The sequence below is a fragment of the Diorhabda carinulata genome, chromosome X (genome assembly GCF_026250575.1).
Source record: "Diorhabda carinulata isolate Delta chromosome X, icDioCari1.1, whole genome shotgun sequence".
Classification (NCBI taxonomy): Eukaryota; Metazoa; Arthropoda; class Insecta; order Coleoptera; family Chrysomelidae; genus Diorhabda; species Diorhabda carinulata.
The window spans coordinates 2,882,385-2,895,532 of record NC_079472.1 but is presented as its reverse complement, the minus strand read 5'-3'; the positions used below and the strand labels follow the sequence as shown (position 1 = coordinate 2,895,532).

The following is a 13,148-nucleotide window of genomic DNA, read 5'->3' as shown; positions in this document are numbered from 1 at the left end:
TCGATTCTGTTATTCATTCTGGTACCAAAAATATCGATTTTACGTAAGTATTTCATCGAGCTTCAAAGCTTTATTATAAAAAAGACTAATGATTCATTTTTTTCATGATATTCTTTCCAGAATTTAAGGCGTCATTAATATTTAATAATACAAGGGTAGTTAGATAAATCTCACAATTTATTGAACAGAACTTCGACTGAAAAGAAACGATTCTAACCGAGCTTCAAAATTTCATTATAAAAAAAAATACAATTGATTCAAATTTTTTATAAACTCGTCTTCGATATTTGAAGCGTTTTCAATATTAAAAACGATCAAAAAATACGAGGGGAGTAAAATAAAATGTCTGATATCACTTATTGAGAATTGAGGATGGTCCCAGAAGTATCTGGTCTGATCTAGAGATGGCGGTAGTTGCTTGAAAAATATAACTGTATCAGAAAGTATGTTTGTAAGTTTGAAGACGCCACGTTGTTTAGTATTTGTTTACCAGCCATCATTCATTCATGAAAACGAGAAATCGCTTTTTAATCACGTGTTTTGTTCTATTTACATCCACTTTATTACTAGATTTAGTACCACGCGACTTATTGAACCTATAAAATGTGTTAAAAGGGATGATGCCTTTCCTGGCATTGATAAAAATAAATTGTTATTCAAGTACTTCGAAGAAAAATCAAATTTTCTTCATATCTCGGTCGAAAGTACGTTTTTTCTACACTAATAGTGAATCAGGAGGAAGCAGACATCAAAAACATGCTTATCAATATTAAAACTTAAAAGATACACCACACGGTCCGAAATTTTAAATCCCGGTCCTGCCAGGATTTCCGAGACGAAGCTTATTTATCACATTAAGTAATTAAAACGCTAATTTCAATTCACATCCTGTAAGTACGATTATTTTTGCGCCGACTAAATAATAAACATCCGGCAGCAATTTCAAAGACATTCCCTAAGGAAAATAATCACCTGTCACATTTGAGGATATGTGATGTTGTTGATAAAATCGTCTCTAGTTGACTCGGAATCCATTATTTTTGTTTTCTCAACTGTCCCCAATTCCTTTATCGTGTAATCGATTAGATTTGTTCTAAAAAAATCTTCATGTTTCTTTTGACATAAGGGAAATTAGCAAAATCTTAATAAAAAAAAAATGGAAAAGCAGTTACATGGCCTGCTACTTCTTCTATTCTCTTCAATAAAGGAAAATGGCAAAATATTACAAGCAGCCAGGGCCGCAATTTCTAATGTCAATATAGCTAACCTAACCTAACCTAACCTAACTTTCGAAATGAGGATAGTACGTACAAGAACAAGAAGAAAAAGAAGAAGAACAATTAAAGGATTGTATAATCATGCGTAGTCGTGCAAGATCATTTAGGTTCTCTTTTTTTCTTACTTTTTGTATGCTCTAGTTCAATACGCAAATATTTAATAATCGTTCGAAATCTATTAACGAAGATTAGGCATCTACTTTTTTTCTCGGCGACTTAACACACGTCAAGGATTGCATCTGAAGAACTGTGATTTCAAAAACAAACCAAAAATCTTGGAAAAGATCAAAAATTTGCTATTATCCGTTAAAACAGAACCAGATAGAATAACTAAAATGTCTTCAAATGTAACATATTTGTCGGTGGTACTTTCTTCTGCCTTATCACTTGCTATCGATGAGTCATGCGACGTAAAAGACAAACTGTTCTTTTTGTTAGATATATATCTTCCCAAGGTCCAAAATACGAACTTCTAGAGAGCTAGCGCTCTAGAGACAAACTAGAGGAAAAGATATAGCGAATGGCGTGCAAAAATGCCTTGAAAACAATGGGATTAATTTGAATGATATTCAATAGCAATTGATGGAGCCAGATATATGACAGGAAAAAAATAAAGAGGTAACAACGATTAACAACGATTCTTGAATGAAAAATGAACCACGAAATTCTGAAGTTTCAGTGCATAATACACCAAAAAGCGCTTCGTCGTGGTTATGAATTTAGTAATCAAAATTGTTAATGTCAAAAGCACTCTACCATCGCCAGTTTAAATAAATGAAGACTCAGTATGCCGAATTTCTTCTTCATAATAAAGGGAAAAGGCTTTCCATTCAACCTCTTAAATTCGACGCATGGAATAGTCTTCCAGATTGCTACAATTAGGTGAAGAAGCTAGCAGTTGGAGTGCTGACTACGAGGTCTGGTTGGCACACACCTTTCCAAACGTTGTTTCCATTGATCGAAGCAGTGCTGGAAGTCTTCTTTTGGTGAGTGCTTTTAGGAGCTCTGCCGTTTTTTCCTTTATCGCTTCCTACCACTCAAATCGGATCGCCTTTCAAAGCAGATCTTTTTCTAACCATTCAAGGAAATCTGACAGACTTTTGTCATGTGTAATTCCTCGTGTAAGGTTTTTAAAACCGGTTCTTTATCGGCGTTTACAGCCTCAGCAATCATCCGAATGCTCATTCGACGATTTGGTTGATTTTGGTCACTGCTTCCGGAGTTGAAACAGTCACGGGGCGACCTGGGCGCTGGTCATCTTCAGTGCTCTAACTAAAGCGCCTACACCACTCAAAAACAATTGAACGAGAGAGAGAATTGTCCCCAAAGGCCTCTTGCAACAATTTATAGCATTCGATCGGAGTTTTTTTCAATTTAACGAGAAATTTGAGATTAATACGGCGCGCTGTCAACTTATTTAATAGCCAGACCTCGTATCTTCGGATCGACATATTAGTGCCCACAAGCGTTCTTTTGCATGAATATAATTAAAAGTAAAATAAGAAGCTAATTAACAAATGAAAATTTGGAGTCGTGTTTGAAACTTGAAACAACAAATTATGACCCAAATTTACCAAAAATTTCGTTTGCTCAAATGTATGTTATTGAAGTTAGAGATGTAAGTAAAAGTTTAACTGTTTTTTTACTCAAATGATGTTGAGATGTTGTTGAAAAAAATCTACAAATATATGAATAAATAGATATTTTTTCTCGAAAGTAAAAGATTAGTTTTGATATCAAATCTTCATGCAAGTACTACAGACAATAAAAAATTTTGTGGCTTTTTAAAAACTCTGAAATTGTGATTTTTGGTTCTCCTGACTCAAAAGGTTGCCGACCCCCGGGAAATAATAATAAAAAATTGTTTAAAAAATGTGGTAGTGTGTATGACATGTTTTTTTAAGTCATATTTAATAATTTTGTACCAATTAAGATCAAAAATTGATGACCACCCTATATATTTTTTCAATTATCAAACATTCTAACTTCGTTCGGAATTTGAGATTGAAAACTGAACAAAACAATTTTCATATCAAAAAGATATTTTGGTTTTTATATAAGTATACGAATTGTTGATAGTTAAAAGTTAAAAATTTTGAATACCACAAAAAATACAAAATAAAAATACAAAACTAAGATCACAAGTGTTTGGATTGGCAACATTGCATATTCTATCAGAAAGTGGACAGCTGTGTTCATAGCGAGACATTTTGATCCTTCAACAAGATAACCGCTTCACATAGAGGCGGCAATTAAATCTTTTAAAAAATTAGAGGTTACTGGACGTTATTAATGAAAAAATAGTCACTTTCGGTTAAAGGGAGCCAAAGAAAAAACAAAAATTAGTTGCAAAAAATGGATGAAAACCTTGGAAAATCAACTCATCTAAAATCTAATCGATATTGAATAACGAAATTAAAGTAACTATCAATCAAAAGGCATATATTTATGAGTATATTTTTTTGCAATCAAATTTACTATAAATTTTTTCATAATCACTCACTCCAGATGATCTTCCAGCTTTCGAAATCCTTTTTCTCACTTACCTTCGGGTATTTTATGACGTGGAGAGGTCGAGGGAAGCTACGAGGAATGAAATATCATTTGCAATACTGGTTTAAACTTGTAATCGGAGATAAGGAAAGTGATGTGGGCTCCAGCATTGTCCTGGTGCCACCTCCAGTTAACTATAATGTCTGGCCGAACGTCTTGAGCTACGCTACGTTCAGTATCTTTAGTTGTTATCAGCTGAGGATCATGTTTGCATACATCTAGGATATCTCGGCTTAAAAATATTTACTATAAGTCTAAAGTCGGTTTTGTTGTTCAATGGAAACGAAAAGCCATCCGTTCCGAAGCCCCAAAGCATAGTCCGGTCAATTTAGATATTCGAAGTTACATAAATTACTATCAAGCTGATAATCAGTAAAATTGTTTAAAATATAATTAAAAATAAAATTTCAAAGTTCCCCATAATTCCCTTGATTGGAAAAATTTTTATTCAAGTTCAAAGGTAAAGAAACTGAGTTTTTCGTGATTATCAGCAAAACGGTGAGTTTTATCATGAAAATACCTCAGACAAAAAATCTAGATCATAAAATTATCTACAAAAAACGTATCTACGCTTTTTTCCTCACGAGCCACCGTTTCTGAGATATAATGATTCAAAACGTTGTAAAACTTATAATGTTTTAGAACTTACCACTTTTTGAATCATTATATCTCAGAAACAATGGCTTTTAGGAAAAAAACTATTTATACATTTTTTGTAGATAATTTTATGTTCTACAATTCCTGTCAAAGGTATTTTTTTGATAAAACTCACCGTTTTACTTAAAATCGCGAAAAACTCATTTTTTGCACTTTGACCTTGAATAAAATTTTTTCTATACTCGGAAATGATGAGGAACATTCAAATTTTATTTTCAATTGTATTTTAAACAATTTCACTAATTTTCAGCTTGATGGGGATTTATGTAACTTTGAATGTCTACATTTTAAAGTTCCCCATCATTCCCTTGATTGGAAAAAGGAAAAAATTTTATTTAAGTTCAAAGGTCAAAAAAATGAGTTTTTCGTGATTATCAGCAAAACGGTGAGTTTTATCATGAAAATACCTCAGACAAAAAATCTAGATTATAAAATTATCTACAAAAAACGTATCTACGCTTTTTTCCTCACGAGCCACCGTTTCTGAGATATAATGATTCAAAACGTTGTAAAACTTATAATGTTTTAGAACTTACCACTTTTTGAATCATTATATCTCAGAAACAGTGGCTTTTAGGAAAAAAAGTATTTATACATTTTTTGTAGATAATTTTATGTTCTACAATTCCTGTCTAAGGTATTTTTTTGATAAAACTCACCGTTTTACTTAAAATCGCGAAAAACTCATTTTTTGCACTTTGACCTTGAATAAAATTTTTTCTATACTCGGAAATGATGAGGAACATTCAAATTTTATTTTCAATTGTATTTTAAACAATTTCACTAATTTTCAGCTTGATGGGGATTTATGTAACTTTGAATGTCTACATTTTAAAGTTCCCCATCATTCCCTTGATTGGAAAAAGGAAAAAATTTTATTTAAGTTCAAAGGTCAAAAAAATGAGTTTTTCGTGATTATCAGCAAAACGGTGAGTTTTATCATGAAAATACCTCAGACAAAAAATCTAGATTATAAAATTATCTACAAAAAACGTATCTACGCTTTTTTCCTCACGAGCCACCGTTTCTGAGATATAATGATTCAAAACGTTGTAAAACTTATAATGTTTTAGAACTTACCACTTTTTGAATCATTATATCTCAGAAACAGTGGCTTTTAGGAAAAAAAGTATTTATACATTTTTTGTAGATAATTTTATGTTCTACAATTCCTGTCAAAGGTATTTTTTTGATAAAACTCACCGTTTTACTTAAAATCGCGAAAAACTCATTTTTTGCACTTTGACGTTGAATAAAATTTTTTCTATACTCGGAAATGATGGGGAACATTCAAATTTTATTTTCAATTATATTTTAAACAATTTCACTAATTTTCAGCTTGATGGGGATTTATGTAACTTTGAATGTCTACATTTTAAAGTTCCCCATCATTCCCTTGATTGGAAAAAGGAAAAAATTTTATTTAAATTCAAAGGTCAAAAAAATGAGTTTTTCGTGATTTTCAGCAAAACGGCGAGTTTTATCATGAAAATACTCTAGGCAACAATTGTAGATCATAAAATTATCTACAAAAAACGTGTTTATACTTTTTTCCCTATGAGCTACCATTTCTGAAATATAACGATTGAAAAAGTTGTAAAAGTTATAATGTTTTAGAACTTTTACAATTTTTTGAATCATTATATCTCAAAAACAGTGGATTGTAGGAAAAAAAGTATTGATACGTTTTTTGTAGATAATTTTATGTTCTACAATTCCGTGCTGAGGTATTTTTTTGATAAAACTTACCGTTTTACTGAAAATCGTGAAAAACTCATTTTTTTTGAACTTTGACGTTGAATAAAATTTTTTCCATACACAGAAATGATGGGGAACATTCAAATTTTATTTTCAATTGTATTTTAAACAATTTTAGCGATTTTCAACTTTATGGGGATTTATGTAGCTTCACTCTTAATTTTTGGTCTAATTTGACAGAACTAATAGCAGAGCCAAAAACCACATTATTAAGTTAAAGATAGGCTTATAATAAATTTTGTTAAAGCCTTAGATAGTCAATGGAATGCGTTTCTTAATTTGAAACAGAAATTTCCTCGTATAAGTGATGCAAAACTTGAGAATATGTCTTAAGCCGTATTGCCTCTACTACCATTTAGAATTATTCCCCTACAATCTGGATGTTGTTTCAGACGAGCACTGGGGGATATTTCAGCAACAAATTGCTCAGATAGGAAAGCGCGAAAGTGAAAAACGTGCCCCAAAAATTACAATTGCAAACTAAAACTACAAATTAAAAAACTGATACTACTATAAAAAAATCATCTTACCTTTACTTTCTTGCCGCGCTTGGCGGCAATAGACCGCGACTTTCTCCGTATCCGATCCAGAGATAACAATTAAAAAAACTCACTATTTAAAACGAATCTGCAGTTCTCTTTAGTTCAAGTTAAACTTCGATAAACTCCCTTGGGGCATTAACTTTTCCACTACCAAAGTTCCGTCGATTTTAGTTACTCTCGTGTTGTTGCAAACGTCAATATTCGCCTGAAATATGGAAATGCCATGTTTTTACAATCCCATACTTCTACATTTCATTCATATTCGTATTCTGGACAACTTTGTTTATGCTAATGAAGTTATTCATGTTACCTTCGAAGTTTTTCGTAACCCGACTGAATTTATTATAATTTGTTTCACACAAAAACTGATAGTTTCCGAGATATAATAGTTTAACATTCTTAAAATATTCTAGAGAAATCTACGATTCAACAACAACAAGTACATCAACACAGAACTTACATCAAGATGAGGAACGGATTGAGAGATGTACCAGTAAAGCTCAAGGTATTGACGAAATATCAAAAGAGATAATCAAGTATGAAAGTAACACGTTACACAAAGAACTACGGACCATTTTCAATACAATACTTGACACCAAGAGTATACCACGGTCTTCATCATCCCTGCTGCAACCATTGAGGTAAACACAGGACTAAATCCTTTCTTTCACACACACACACACACACAACCAGTAGACTTGTCTTCATATCCTTCAGCCACCAGGTCTCTTCAAATTTTCGATATTTACACCATCATCAGCAAATAACGTCCCAAATTTCCAATACCAGCAATCTGAATCGAACATGGGGTACCTGGCCACACCGGAGTACTCCTTTCATAGGATCACAACCTTTCCCAAAAAATCCATCAAATCTTAGTGATAAAGAAGTGGGAAAACGGGAAGAAATCAAAAATATAGAATAAGACCCAGGTCTGAAGCAATCGAAAAGATTTTTTTACTATTCCGTGAGCTGGTCTGGAAAGGCTCTTTCATTGAACAAAGATGAGTTCAGGAGAGTTAGTGGTATGGTTACTGCATACTGTACGATGAAGTACCACTCGGAGAAACTCTCGACAGCTCTTGTCGCTTCTGTAAAGAACTGAAGGTCCATAGACAAAGACTTACGGGACTTGTATTCGAGCTTTTAAAACACCTTCTTGGTGAACGGTCCGGGATACACAATAGATCAACTAGAAACTAAAAAACAGCGAAATACTTTTTTATTTTCCAACAAAATTGCCTTTCAAGTCTAAATACTTGGTCTAATGACGCTTCAACCTTCAGACAAAAATTTTCCCAAGTCTATAATTCCGTAGAATGAATATCATTCAATTTTCTTGCTTTATTAACTCAAATTTCGAACTAATTTGATACCAGACACTACCGCAGCTTCCTCTAGATTCGTCTGGTGACAGAAGCAGTGAAGCAGACTTTTTGACCTTCGTGAAAGCACCCTACCGGTCAAAAGTTTTTGCCCGCAATGATCCCAAGCATTCCTCGAAGTTGTGCAATTTGGAAAGTAATGATTTGGCCGTCTTAGTCGCCCGACTTCAACCCAACTGATTTATTGTGGGACAAATTGGACAGAGAAATCAAAAAGCAATGTCCTACTTTCACTTTACATCTTTGGAATATCCTGAAAAAGGAATTGTCCCTATTTGATTATCATTTGTCAGTTTATTCTGTATTAGAAATCGTGTCAAAAATACTTTGAAGTTTTTGTGAGACTTTTTTGTAATTTATCGTGAAAATACCATGAGGGTATACCCAATGTTGTTATTGCTACCAAAAACATTTGCTCTAGGTATTTGTGAATGCCCCTCTAAGTTTAGATCCAATAAATATTAGACAACGAAATGACAAAGACAGAAATGGAAGCCATCAACCGACCTTGATCGATCGTTCAAGGACATTTGTGGCAGATTGACTCAAAAAGTAGAACTAGAACTAATGTGTACCTAGAGAATGAATCCAACTAATGCTGAACCCTGAAGGTAAACAGTTAGCTGCAGTTTCTGAAGACGATAACTTGGTAATCGAAACGCGCGTCAAATAGTGAGTGTTGGTGTAGTGTTAAGTGTAGTGTTAGTGTGAACAGTGTGTTCAGTATGAATACCACCAACGGTTCCAGAAATTCTAACTTAGTAAAGCCAACTAATACATAATACAGTGTGTTCTTACGCAAACTATAGGGTGGGCAAAAAAACATTTGACCGTTAATGTATAAACAGTAAATTCTAAAAATGAAATTGATTTGTATTTCTTTTAATATTTGAAAAAAGGCTTAATGGAATTGAAATCGTTGTGGTACGTACTATAATCGATAAATTTCGATGTTTATGTGTATTTTTATTAATTTGTACAGTAAACTTTATTATCGACATTCGAAAACTAGCGATGTTAAACACCGTATCTTATCTAGACAATATTCATAATCATTAGTGAGAATAAACACGATATTAGATTAGCGATACGGATAAACTAAAACATACATATATTAAAATGTTTTCTGGTATAACATTTAAATTATACAGGATGTCTCGCGTACTATTCGAGCCGGTGCACTTTCAATTAACATTCACTCGATATCCCGAACCTTACGTTCTAAAATTCAACTTGGTGTTCAACAAAAAGCATTTTTGAGTTGGGCGTAATTTAATCAAATAACTACAGAAGGATTATTTCAGTATACTACGAAGAATGTAACATTCTTCTTCTTTTTCTTCATCGTACGTTAGGACTTTTTCTGGATATTGTAAACTACGGTATCCAGAGAAGAATGTAACATAACCTATTTATTTTCCTAGTTTTTGCTGCCGTAACATTGATAAAACATACAGGGGGCTGCAACTTAAGTTTTGGGATAGACAAATGGTTTAATTCACGTCAAAAGTCGTAGGAAATCCTCGGACGAAAATGTTTGCGATTTAATTCAATTTTTTAAACAAAATGAATGTTTCAAATATCAGAAAAATCAAGTGATACTCGTATGACAACACGTTTTTAATACATTCACCGTTAAAAATGTCAAACTTTATTATGACACATCCACATCAGTGTTGCCGTATCTTAAAACCTAAGTAGCAACCCTCGTATAAGATGAACGTGAAATATACTATGTCCTAACAAAACTTTTCGTTAACTAAAAGTAAATAACGACGAATAGACTCTAAAACTATGTAAAATTCGTCGTCAAAAACATTATAAAAAATCAAGATTTGCTATTTCAAATCGATTATGCAATTTATGATCAAATGTACCAATAAAAATTACGTTAAACGCTTGCTGAAATGATTTTAATCACTTCGGTTTTTCGATAGGTCTTTTGGATTCTCACAAAAAGTCAAAAAAGCCTTTAAAAGGCTACTAAATAGCTTCAAGTTTAGAAATGATAATCCTTGAGTCCCGAAAAATGCTGGAAATACCAAACGAGAAATCGAAATTAATCGATTATAATTTCACATTAGTAATTCGAAATGACTTATACGAGTGCCGTTTTTTTTTCAACCTCCGATCGATCCGTGCAGACGCTACTTGGGTACTATGGATTCCGTCATTGTTGACATTCAGGCGTCAGTCGGCGTTGTGCTATAGCTACGTAAACATGCCCGCCATTATTGATGCTTCCGCCAAGTGTGAATTGCGAAGTGTAATTCGTTTTTTACACGCTGAAGGCCGTTGTGCTGCAGAAATCCATCGGAGAATGAGTCGGGTGTGTATGGGGAAAACTTTATGAGTAACGGTATCGAAAGTTTGAAGATTGCCGTAATGTTGTGCATGATGAAAGGGGAAAGGAGGCAAATCTGTCGTTTTAGATGACCTGGTTCAACGAGTTTAGAGAATGGTTAAAGAAAACCACAGATTTACCATTACTGCTTTGTCTACGAAATTCCCAGAAATTTCCAGGTCTGTTTTGTAATCTTTGTCCGCAGATAAGACAAATGACTTAATATCCCCGTGATTATGTCGAAAAGTAAGCGTACCAATGTTTTGGTAATAAAATATCGGAGGTTGAAAAAAAACGGCCCTCGTAAATGTGGCATAGACGTAAAAGATGCTAAAAAAAAATCGAAAACTTCGTACTTAATGAAAGAAAATGATTACAAATTATAAATTAATGTAAAGTTGTGAACCAGTCGAGTAAATAAACACGCTATTGCAAGTAACTTACTTTATATCGAGTTATGTATGCAATTTTTCATACGAAAAATAATGAATTGCATTTATTTTCGTGAATTTTGAGGAAGAACTTAGTACTCAGTGAGTTTTTTTTCATAACTATGAAAATATATTTGCGACAGATGTGAGGAAAAGTACTTTGACAGTTACAGACATCTAAGAAGCAAAACTTAGTTTTGGAATTGGATTATATTGAATAGAACTTCCAAGGATATTTGTTTTCCTTATACTTTGATTCATCGCATTTTTTTATTGAATTAAACTTCTCATTCTCTCACTTTATGACGGAAGAAATTTTGAAAAACAATATAAATATCTTTCATTGCATTTTTTTAGAAAGTAGTGTTTTATAACGATGTAAATCAAGTTAAATCTTTGAGTTGGCAACATTGTTTTATTTAACAGCCCATTTAACAGCTGATGATTGCTTTTTGTTTAGTTTGCTTTGACATTTCATTACATATAGACCTACACCAGAACAACTCTCGCAAATTATTGAAATTGTTTATGAAAATAAAGTTTCTATTCGTCCCTTTTTTATAACGTCCTTAATCAGTTTATCTTCAGACGATAACTTGGTTATAGATAACCAAGTTGTCGTCTTCACAGACTGAAGATAAATAGCTTACCTTTGGTAAACAGTTTAATGCAGTCTCTGAAGACGATAACTTATGTATCGAAACGCACGTCAGACAGTGTAATTGTGAGTGTTTGGGTATTGTAAACAGTGTGTGCAGCTGCTGTACAAAGAAGCATATAAGGAGATCCAAATCAACCATTTATACGTCGACAATTTGATATTTTTTGAAGGGATCTTGGTCTGTTTTTCAAGATACCATTTGGGCAGGGATTGAAGCCAAAAGATCATCATATGCGCCGGTAACTTTACGTATGGGTTAGAGCACAACTTTATATTAAATTTCCATTCAAAATTTGGTTCTCTATGGATAGGTAAATAAGCAAAATTGTTAAGAGGATAGTCCACAAGCTTTCCTCGAAAGGCCAGTACATCCACAGACTATTCATTGCGCTTTAAAGTACTAATTTTTCCGTTATTTGGACATGTAGTTGGAACAGGACGGTGTCAAATGCTACAAGACGTCTATTGGAATAAATTTACTCGAAAAAAGTATTTAAAAAAGAATCAATTTATGTAATAGTTCGATTAATATGAGGGTTGCTACTTAAGTTTCAAGATATGGCAACACTGATGTGAATACGTCAAATCTGACATTGTCATCATAAAGTTTGACATTTATAATGGTGAACGTACTCAGGACGTTTCGAATGTGACTTTGACTTTTTGATTGGTTCGCATTGGATTTGACAATCGCTCAAACAAAAACCTGGTGTTTGATGATGAAGAAATTCGACTGTATGGGCCTTTCCCTGGTAATGTGGAGCGCGGTATGGGTTCGCTTTGGTGGTGGTTTCGCTGGAGAATGGATAGTTTTGTCGAAAGGTAGGAGGGCTTTTGACCACGAGGCCGGATACTCGCGTCCCTAGATAATGGGACACCTTGATGAAGATGAAACGCTTTGTTCAAAACTTGAGTACCAGCCACAAATATCGTGTTATTTAACACCAATTGATTATTTTGTTTGAGGTTATGTTATGAAAATGTGAAAATTGTAGAATATTTCTTTGTTGTAAACTTATTAATTGCTGATTCTTAGTTTCATTGTCTAGTTGGGACAATACTAGTTGTTAGTTTGAGCTTTGTTCCGCTTCTATATGTAGAAGTTTATAATTTACTGAAGCCTGCGGGTAGCACCATGAATTTTGACTAAATCTCTGTAACCAGACATTTCGATGTTATATTATCTAAACTCACAACTTTACCAGATTCCCGAGGACGATTCCTAGCAAATATATTAAAGCTGAAGATCTAAATATTGAAGTTATAAATAATTCTCCACATACGAATATTTCTGCTACTAGTATTGATGGAAAAACATTTACATGACATTCCATTATCCATTATTAATAATCAAAATATAAAAAACAACTTTACCAATCAAAAACCACTAAATCTTATCGAGAAAATCACAGCAAAAATGTTCCTGTCCTCGACACGTGATATATCCACGGCTCCGTTTTATAAATGACGAAACCCCACCGCACGAGTTGATGCGAGAAAGAAGGAGCGCCGGTTACTGACGCCTGGCGTCGAATTTGTA

At 33.3% G+C, this 13,148-nt stretch overlaps 1 long non-coding RNA gene across 1 annotated transcript in view; it reads right to left on the bottom strand.

Annotated features, from left to right (window-relative positions):
- LOC130901677 (uncharacterized) overlaps positions 1–13,109 on the bottom strand; it is a 46,775-nt gene extending 33,666 nt beyond the window's left edge. The window contains exons 1-2 of the long non-coding RNA XR_009060306.1: positions 12,983–13,109; positions 6,776–6,992 (exon numbers count right to left, since the gene is read on the bottom strand). This is a non-coding gene — a long non-coding RNA (uncharacterized LOC130901677). The remainder of the gene's footprint in view (positions 1–6,775; positions 6,993–12,982) is intronic.
- Between the last annotated feature and the right edge of the window lie 39 nt (positions 13,110–13,148).